The 11,091-nt window shown below is 37.5% G+C and overlaps 1 pseudogene; it reads right to left on the reverse strand.

Annotated features, from left to right (window-relative positions):
* Window positions 1-7,339: 7,339 nt before the first annotated feature.
* Window positions 7,340-7,398, reverse strand: LOC121932363 (annotated as a pseudogene).
* Window positions 7,399-11,091: the final 3,693 nt, after the last annotated feature.

Here is an 11,091-nt window from a genome sequence, read left to right on the forward strand (position 1 = left end):
ATATATATATATATATATATATATATATATATATATATATATATATATAATTACCTTCAGGCTATGTGTATAAGGTATATATGAAAAATAATTTAATTTTTTATTTAGACCTGGGACCCATCTCCAATATATCTAATTATGTTTGTATATGCAAATACAAGTATTCCAAAACAAACAAACAAACAAAAAACACCCCACACTGAAATCCAAAACACCTCTGGTCCCAACCTTTGGGATAAGATAGACTCAACCTGTATCATTGAATACCTTATAATGCCTTCTTTGTGGTGCTGGCAAAATGGTGGTGTGAGTATACTTAACATTACAGCTTTGAGAAGCTGCCAGTTAAATTTGCAAGTATTCTTTCCATCCCTATTGATCACCCACACAGAGGACCATTGATATATGACAGACAGAAGGCATCCATGAGAAACCAGTTGATCATTTTTTCAATGCAGCGTCTCAGTCTGTCAAGACATCCTTTCTAACTGAGGGTGAGAAAAATTGTAGGTACTCTTTACATCTTTAATAGTTGAGTACAAATATATAAGTATGAGAGATCCAAAATTAGAATAAGAATTACTTCTTCTCATAGCACTAGTGATGGAAAGAGTATTCAAAAAATATGTGAACAATAGACAAGAAATGGGTTTCCTGGGCATCAGGAAATCTTGATGAGGTGAATCTTAGGCAAGGAAGAATCTTTGCAGTTTATGACATATTCTGTGTGAAAAAATCACATGATTTTATTATTTTGAATCACACTTTTTCAAAGATTCCCCCCCCCCCAAGACTTTTTTCATTCACAAATCATGAACTGTCAATAGTCCTTAACAATTGTGCCCTTTTCAATTGTTTTTTTTTCCCCAGTGGGGAGAAAAATAGTAAAATTATTTTTTCACATCAGTGAGAACAAAAATATTATATCCCTACACTGTACATAGTTAAACTTTACAATTCACATTCACAAGATGTGGTAATGGCAAGGACTGCTAATCACGATGGCTATATCTAGTATCAGAGGCAATATGACTTTCTGTATCAATTGCTAAGGAATATAAAATGGAGGCTTCTGCTACACTCATTTCTTGCTGGTGATATTTCATTAAATATGAGTTGGCCACTGCAAGAATAGAATGCTGTACCAAATAACTCTTTCATCTGATCTATGAATACATCACACTTTCTGAAGAATGGGCCCAAAGCTTTTCCAGAGTTCTTCTGGGCCAAACAGTGTTGTACTTGCCATTGTTTCCTACCTTTCTGATCCTGCTACGGTGACCATGAATGACTTATATACCTGCTCAGTCTGCTGTTTAGGGGGCCATTCGCACTACAGAATTATTGTGCTTATTATTCCATTTTAAATGCTACAGTTCTGTCCTATGGAATCCTGGGATTGGCAGTTTAGGGAGGAGCATCTTGAGATGTTAGCTAGAGCACTCCAGGGCCTCATCAAACTACAGGATATCATAGAATGGAACTGGGACAGTTTAAGTGGAATAATAGTGCTATAATACTATAGTGTGAATTGGCCTCAGGTTTTGCCAACAGCCAGACCCTTGCTGTCTCCCTTGCTTATCATTCTTCATTTTAAAAGTGAGCATGGTCTAGGCAGCATTCCAGCAAGATACACTGTTAACAGAAGACTGTTCTCAATGTACTGTAGGAAACCACAAGGTGCTTCCTGATCTGTTTTTGAAGGATTATAGAGTTATTTATCATGGCATTCAGATTTGTTTCCAACTCTTGGCTCGTTTTGTTGCACTGCTGTCCATTTTGTCTTGATGCTGTAATGTGCTTTAATTGTTGTTGTAAAAAACCAGCCCTAAGCTGGGTAAAAGCAACTGATAAATATTTTAAAGGAAATAAATGACTGGGCAGCACTGGTGATTCAGGAATGGAAGCCCACATTCAAAAGAGAGCTCAGTAAATCCTGTTTCCCTGTTATTATTAACATGCACTTCCCAAAACATGGGACTAGGCTTGATGTTTAAAAGATTTGAGAAAGATTTATTCATACAGACAGTATAATCAGACTATCAAAGAAATGAGACACTGGGCACAATTGCCACAAATGCAGACCTTATTTCAGAGACTTGGGATGTGTGGGAGAGATAAGCCAGCTGAATGATACACCGGAGATTGCAATTTCAACAGCAATTTACTGGAAAGTTAAAAGTAAAGAACCTTCCTTTCACAGAGGAATGTAGATTAGGTTAGCTGCAGAAAATCAGTTTTATTTACTTGAACGATGACACAATTTACTTCTACTACACAATATATATATATGTAGGAACAAGAATATGATTTGTATCACAGTATTTCAGAATACAACTTTTGCTTTGTGCGGTCTCTACCTTGCCCCAAAAACTGTATACTTTCTGTATCTATATCTTCTAATCAGATATAAATGATCTAATAAAAGATAGGAAAAATAAGTGTAGGGTCTTAAGAATGAGAGAAGCATGCTGGAAAATCTGCATAACAATTACCTTAATGTCAATGTACTTGGTTTAAAAAATGACCACAATAATTCCCACATTTTTCAGTGTTCTCTGCATTAAAGCCAATTAAAAAAAAGTATTTATATCCTAGCATGTTAGTAAGGTCCCTTGAAAAGACCTCTGCCTCCCTTAATTCTGTGTTATACATGTGAAAGAACAGTGTCTTGTGGAGGATGCGGATTTTCTGCTTCACAAAGACTGCTGCCACAACCAGACACTTTCCAATGAATATCATTATCATATGCATAAAAAGGAAACAGAATCCATTATAAACCTAACTGAATTCACAGAAAGTTTAAAAGTGTCTCAGCTAGCACTGTTTCCAGTACATCGACTGTCTCTTCCTCCTGTTACCAATTCTGGCAACAAAGAGAGAACCTACACCAGAAAGATTGTTTTGTAAAGGGTTTGCAACAAATTCAAGTGACATGTCCCTAACAGGTAGATTTATTTTAAATCTATTATTTATAGCTTCAAGTAGTAGTATCCATGTGTATGCTATTTTACTGAATCCAAGAAGATCAGTCTCTGTCCCAAGGAATTTATCAATTTGAAAATCATAACCACAACAGAGGAAAAGGAGGTAAATACCAAGGATGGGAGAAACATGCAGGTATGTAATTGCTTCTAATGCACATGATTAGGCTGGCTTGCTGTCTTAGGGCAATATCACACAGGGCCCTCTACCATTGCAATTCCATGGCCTGCAAAAATCAGGATGGCACTCTTACCTCCGACACCTTCAGTCCTGATCCAGAATTAGAGAGCCTGTTAGTACCCAAACTTCATTGCTCTACCTTCGCTGCTTCAGCTCTCCCTATGTTACTTCTCCCCTCATTTCCATTCCTTGGGAATTACTGCTAGTAAAGGGAATGAAGGGTGAACCTTTGGAAGGAGGGGGGAAGGAGTGTGTGTGTGGGGGGGGGGGGGGGGGAGATTGAGAAGCATTACAGCAAGACAATAGGATTCTAGAAAGGGGTTGGATCTCCATTTCCTCACAATTGCCCACTAACCAGGCAAAACTGGCAGCAAAGCACTATTGAACGTTCACATTGCAAATCATACATAACAGCAACACTAAATGAAGTCATTAATGGATTTTTCCTGTGAATAAAAAGACATGGCTTTACTATGGTCTTCCATGGTTCAACCACACAATGGTGACAACATCATGGGGAGGCGGCAGTGGTGGGGGGAATCAAATACATGGTTATCACATTACCCTGCTGCTTTGATGGCCATGTGCAATAAGAGCCTTAGTTGCAGGAATGGATAAAAAATGGGTGTGGAGCCAAAAGCATTACAATAAAAGTGAATCTTGAGGGAGGGATTTATAGGATGTAGAAAAGATAGCCTCACATAAGTATTCTGGGAATCAGTTACAAGTATATGAAGACCCATGGAGGAAAGAGCCAAGTCTTTTGAAGCAACGAGAGGCCTTTGGGCAACTGAAAGTGGGGAAGCTGGAGGAGTGACAAGCATGACTGAGGTTGTATTAGGGTACTAGCAGAAACATAAAAGGGAAAAAATATATGGATGGCATTTGTTGAATTTGAAAGTGGGCAGATAGAAAGTTTGAATCAAACTGATAATTTTTTAGATATTTGAGATTCTTTTGTAGTTCAACCAGATTAGAAGCCACTACTGACACTGATGTTTCAACAGTTGCTTGTGGCCTTTGCTAGAAGTCAGGTATGTGGAACAACAACAACAACAACAACAACAAAACACACATACACACAAAATCTTGTGGTACCTTAAAGAGTAACAAATTTTATTTGGCACGTGTGGTCATAAAAAGGAGCTTACTGACAGAGCGAGCAGGTACATTTTGCCAATTTCAGGCTTGGCAGTTCTTTAGCTGTAGTGTAAAAGAAAGTTAATTTAAAAGCTTGGTTAATGAATGGTGTATATATGAGTTAAAACAGATAGTTCCAGTTAAAAAAGTAATGCTCTAATTCCATCTGGGCATGGTGCTCATGTATCTGTAAACAGAGATAATATAAATATAAACAATAACCAGCCCAGTAACACTAAACCAGATACAAATCATCACCGTAATAGACCTTAGTCATGGTTAATTATACTTGGTAGTAGATAGTCAGATCAGCCGATGAGTCATTTCAGAGCCACTGTAGTATAGTGGTTTGAAGGTTGGACTACAACAGGAGACCATGGTTGAAATCCTAGTTTGGCCATGTAAACCCACTGGGTGACCTTGGACAAGTCACAGACTCTCAGCCTCAGAAGATGGCAATGACAATCTCCCTTTGAAGAACCATGCCAAGAAAACCCCATAATATGCTCACCTTAAAGTCACCATAAGTCGGAAATGTCTTGAAAGTACACAACAACAACAGCAAATAAGCAAGGTCACCAGATACTCTGGTAGAAAACCATATCTGGCAGAAAACCAGCATTTCATAAAATTTATTAGTTGGAAAAAAATAAACTAAGGGCATGCTCTTTAAATATAAAGAAGGTGCAAATGAATGGGGTGGTTTGGTCTGCTTGGTGGAACCAGGTGGAAGATAAAAGCTTATGCTGTATGTGAACCCCAGTATTGGTGAGATTTTCTTGTCTATAATGCTTTTATTAAGCAATGCCAGTCTTCAGAGTTTTGTGATATGTTCATATAATGTAGAGAAATATACAGCAGTATTGTGTATGTATGTACTATTAAGTTGCTTTCCGCAGCACAGGAAATAATGGGCCAATGTCTATAAGAATATAGTAAAAGATTGTGCCTGTATGTGAGATATATTAACACATGTGATGTATTCATTACCTTCATTACAGTACCATACACCTTTTAATCTGAACAAAGTTCCTTTTAAGTGGTGTAAGCTTAGGCTCTGAAATGCCTATGAATAAGCTATGCTTGGATCATTTACAATCTTACATAGATCTCTCAGGTGCACATTCAAACTCCTAAACAGCTTGGGACCTCAATATCTTAAGGAGCACCTCTCCATTTATATGTCTGCCTAAGGACTGGGGTCAGCTGATGGAGTCCTCCTCTGTGTCCAACAAATGAGAGTAGTACATTGTATAATGACATGGAAGAGACCTTCTCTATTTTGGTAACCTGATTGAATGCTTTGCCCTTACAGGATCAGTTGGTGTAGACATTGAATTCATTCCAGTATACCAAGTTAAAACATGGCATTTTGTTAGTGCTTCTGTGGTCTAATGGTTTTGTCCAGATCTGTGTAGGTACATGTTTCTAAACTGGTGTTACTCAAAGCTATTACACTTTCCCTTGCTTTACCTCTACATGTTGAATGCTCCCTACTCAACGTAGGCCCCATACAGACTGGCCAAAATAAAGCTGCTTCAGGTCACTTTGGAGATAAGCTGTTTAAATGATGCATGCATCCTAAGAGTCCAGAAGCCGTGCCAAAGCCATGATCCAGTCCTAAGGACTAGAGCACAGCTTTGGCGCAGCTTCCATACCCTTAGTACGTATGCATCTTTGAAACAGCATACCTCCATTGTGACCCGAAGCAGATTTATTTTGGGTTATCTGTATGGGACCATAGTATATGAATAAAGATACTTCATTTATTTAGTGTCCATATTTTCATTCGCAAATTCATGTATATTCATATTTTAATGCTTCATAAGGAAATAACATCATCCAAATTAGAACAGCTTTATTTAAGCCAATGGAATATTCAACTCAACTCATGCATATATATATATATATATTTTAGAAAAAATGTTTGGGAAGAAGAGGATGAGAAGGGATCAGAGCATCCAAGTTGCATGCCCCCCTTGAACAACTCTTGTGCTCCCTAGGGATCCCATCCTAATATTTGACAACTAGTGTAAATTATTTTAACTGTTACATTGTTCAATGTGCTTTCAAATTGTTTAAATTATCTTCTGCTGTTTAAAATATTTCATTCTTATTCAATCTGAAATTTACTAAAGGCAACACAGTGAAAGAAAATTACATAAAAGTATTGCACAGGTGGTATATAACCCCAGCCAGATTAGCCCGAATTAAACTGCACTATGATAATAAATGCTGGAAGTGCAAGGAGAAGGTTGGAACGTACTTCCACCTGTGGTGGCCATGCGACCGAGTAAAGAAATATTGGATTGCAATACATAGAAAGATGCAAGAAGTGTTAGATATAAAACTCCCCTTCCTTCCTGAAATGTTCTTACTCAATATATTAGACACAACACAATCCAAATGGTCACTGAACACAATGAGTGTATTCTTGTACATGGTAACGGCTGCACGCATCTGCTTAGCAAAAAATTGGAGATCCAAGGCAATGCCATCTCTAGAGGAATGGATCACAAGAATATATGACTACTATGTAATGGACAGACTGATGATGTTATCGGCAAACAGAACGGTACAAAAACATGTTAATAAATGGGAAAATATAACTAAACTTTGGCAAATATAACAGAAGCTTCCTAATAAGGAGATAATGGAAATTAACGTTTACTAGGTTGATGATAATGTAAAGGTATATGTCATTCTAATTGTAAATTTTTTATGTATACTGTAACATATTTTGTATACACCTTTTTCCTCTCCCCCCCCTTCTTTCTTTTCTCTTTCTCTCTTTCCTTTACTTGTGGGTGTATATATGAAATTCTCAATAAAAATAATAATTAAAAAAACAAAAAAAATGTTTCATTCTTTTAATTGGTTTAATTTGATTATGTTTGTATGCTGTCCTGAGATCATATGACATAGGAATAGATATAAATATTTAAATTAATAAGTATATCTTGCAATCAGCCCTGCTAGCTGAATTAGTCAGCTTTGCTGATGTTTCCAGGGGTGAAAAACTGTAGTACAAAATCCATGCTAATCTTCTCTGTATTGTTCCAATTTTAGTACATGTACTTTTGAAATGAGCACATACAAAATTCTATTTAAATGTGTTTCAAATTTTATAGGTATAATTATTCTCACATTGACATTTGCCAATGAATCCCAACATTTCTGGTTCAGATTCCTTAACAATTCCAGAGATTCTAGAAAGTGTTGTTTAGAACTCACAATTCATGCAGAACTCAGTCACTTTGTGAACACTGTAAGAAGAGAAAACATTTAGGGTGAGCCTGACTATCATTTTGCTATACATACCTACAAACTAACCAACACTTCAGGGTGTTGTTTCTTTCTCTGTGTTTCAGATGGTTCCCTGCATTTCATTAAATCTTTCTTTTCAAAAACTCAGAAATATTTTAACAACTGTTAAAATGGCAACTGTTGCTCTCCAGATGTTGTTGTCCTACAACCTACAAACCTTCACCATTGGCTAGGGCAGCTACTGTATGTCTGATGGGAGTTTTATTCCAAAACCAGTAAAAAACCAGCTTCTTAAGCTGTTCTGTTTCCCATCTACCTGTATTATGTTTTGAGTTTTTTTGCCCTTTTCCATCCTCACATTTGATTGAACTATATTAACACATGTAGTGGGCATGGAAAGGAGCAAAACCCCTGAAACATAATACAGTTAGATGGGAAATAAAACAGCTTAAGAAGCTGCTGATCTGGAAAGAAAGTTACAATTGGATTGTACTTCCTTTGAAAAGCCAAGCATGATCTCAGGGAGAACTCAAGTCAGCACTACCTCTGAAAATGGGATAGGGTCAATAACTATTAGTGCCTTTTATCACTAAGTTGCAACCCTATATAGAGAAGACAGATCTTACAGACCTTCTTGGAGCTACTGATTGATGCCCATCAATGTGATGTACACTACCACCAATGCCTTTTCAATGGTGGCTCCATATCTTTGAAATTATTTCAGAAATGGCATATACTGCAAATATCATTTTGAGTTTTTTAATTGCTGGTTTTTAAAAGTTTTCTATTAAGATTATTTTGTATGTATTTTCCAAAAATGTCATATAAAATTTTAATAATGTTTGCAATCTTCTTTAAAAGAACTTTACCCTGAAAGGCAGCATACAGCAGCATACACATTTTTTGAACAAATAAATCATCCAGAGACTTCAAGAAGCATTAGTTCTCCTTCATCCTTCAAATTAAAAATGATTATTTCTGAGATTGCACAAGGACACAACCTGCAAGTCAAAACCAAGAAACCTGAATAAACATTCTGTGCCCTGTTTTAAATCAAAATAAAAGGAAAACTCCAAACAATAGTGCCCATTTGCAGTAGCCATCTTCCATCAGTCTCTTTGAATCACATACAGCCTTGAGGATGACCTCCCATTTTTTGTATCAACACTTTTGCCTGGCAAGTAGTCCATTTGAAAAAGGGATTCTACTGATAATATTTCTGAATGACACTCAGAGTCAATGCGGCACTTTATTGAAAGAGCACAAAATGACACTGCCAAGCAAGAAGATAACCTTTTTTCACCCTATGTTTGACAGCAGCTTGTTTGTTTGAACAAATGAGAAGGAGAAAGAGAGAGGACAAAGAGGACAGAGAGTGAGAGAGAGAGCATAAGAACAAGAGGTTTACTAAACAGATACACAATTTTCACTGTATTGAAATCAGAATAGCATGTATGAGATGCAGTGTTGTGGAGAAATGAAAATTTAAGGAGAGTGAGAGAAAGAAGCTATCTGGGAGCTAACATTATTCAGTTTTGCACCTTCACCCGCTTCCTGAAAATGATCTATTTGAGTATTGTACTGTGATATCAAATGTGACTAACTTATCAATTTAAAGTACATTTACTTTGGTTAAGCATGTTAACATTGATTCACAGCTATCCTAATGATGCTCTGCATTTCTAAGAAGCCTATCAGACTACTAGAACAACAGAACATTCACAAATGTGTAACAATAGTCATACTGCAATCACACAGCCATGTTAGTCTCAAAAATCAGTATGCAAAAGGACCTTGTAGCACCTTTGAGACTAACAGAAAGAAAGAAAGAAAGAAAGAAAGAAAGAAAGAAAGATGCTATGTATTTTATATGTATTATCCTACTAGAAAGGCCCCTTCCCCACCACCACTCCCTTCTCCTTTTGTGTCGTGTCTTTCTAGATTGTAAGCCTGAGGGCAGGGAACTGTCCAATTAAAAAGATTGCATGTACAGCGCTGTGTAAATTTACAGTGCTTTATAAATAAAGGTTAATAAGAAGAAGAAGAAAGAAAGAAAGAAAGAAAGAAAGAAAGAAAGAAAGAAAGCTGGTAGCATGAGCTTTCATAGACATGAGTCTACTCTGCATGCAGCTGAGGAAGTAAACTCAAGCCTACAGAAGCTCACGCTACCAGTGGCTTTCTTTCAGTTAGGGATCATGTAGATGGGCCCAAAGAAGCAGCGTGAGGCCGCTCTGGTGCTGATTGTGCCTGTACTATGGTGACTACATGGACCTGCTCCCAATGTGGGCCACCACCATTGACCCAAAGCAGGATTCTGGCAGGAACGGATTATATCTGTTATTTTTTAGCCCATTTCTTTTTTTGTTGATGTGGCCTCAGTGCAGCTTCAGGCTTTTTTCGGGCGGGGCATGTAAATGGTGTGCCCTCAATGTGGCCTGAAGCTGCGTCGTTTTTGTGTGTCTGTTTTGGGCCTCAGTGTAGTATCTGTCATTTTTCTCTGTTGAAATTCATTTTGTTAGTTTTGACCAAGCTTTCTAATCAGTTAAGGTCATTTTCTATGTTGATCCTGTCCTCTGGGGTATTAGCCACTCCTCCTAATTTGGTCTCATCTACAGATTTGATAAGTATGTCCTCTATTCCATCATCCACACCATTGATTAAGATGTTGAATATAACTGGACCCAGGACAGAACCTTGTGGCATCCCACTGGACCCTTCTCTCCAGGATGAAGAAGAGCCATTGGTGAGCACACTTTGGGTTTGGCCAGTCAACCAATGATAAATATACCAAACAATAGCCAGGCCTACATTTTACTAGCTTTTTACAAGAAAATAATTGGGGTGTGTGTGTCAAAGGCCTTCCTGAAATCAAGATAAGCTACATCCACATTCCCGTCACTTATCAAGCTTTTAACTCTATTAAAATCTAGTCTGGCATGACTTGTTTTTGAGAAACTCTTGTTGACTTTTAGTGATCATGACATTCCTTTATAAGTGCTTACAGACTGTTTAATTCTCTTCTGTAGAATCTTTCCTGGTACTGATGTCAGTCTGACTGGGAAATAATTGTTTGGGTCCTTTCCCACCCACCCTATCCCCCTTTTAAAAGGTGGGGACAACAATTGCCTTTCTCCACTCTGCTGGCACTTCTCTTGTTCTCCAGGAATTCTCAAAGATTATTGCCAGTGGTTCTGACATTACTTCTAATGGGTCTTTTAATACCCTTGGATGAAGTTCATCTGGCTGGTAGAACTGCTGCCAGTCAGAACAGATAAAAGTTTTCTGAACTGACAAAATCTGAGCTAGCAACGAACTATGTTCAGGCAGGTGTGTACATGCACACACATAGAATAGTATGTTTCCTTAGGTTTCCGAAGGTAATAGTAGTACAACACTTTTTTATTTTGGTTGTGCTACTAGGAATTTACCCAGGTAAAACCTTTTTCTCCATCTGACTTTGCAAAGATCACAACAGGGCCTGTACTCCTGTCATTCAACATATATTACCAGATACATGGG

This window comes from Sceloporus undulatus, chromosome 5 (assembly GCF_019175285.1).
Source record: "Sceloporus undulatus isolate JIND9_A2432 ecotype Alabama chromosome 5, SceUnd_v1.1, whole genome shotgun sequence".
Lineage (NCBI taxonomy): Eukaryota > Metazoa > Chordata > Lepidosauria > Squamata > Phrynosomatidae > Sceloporus > Sceloporus undulatus.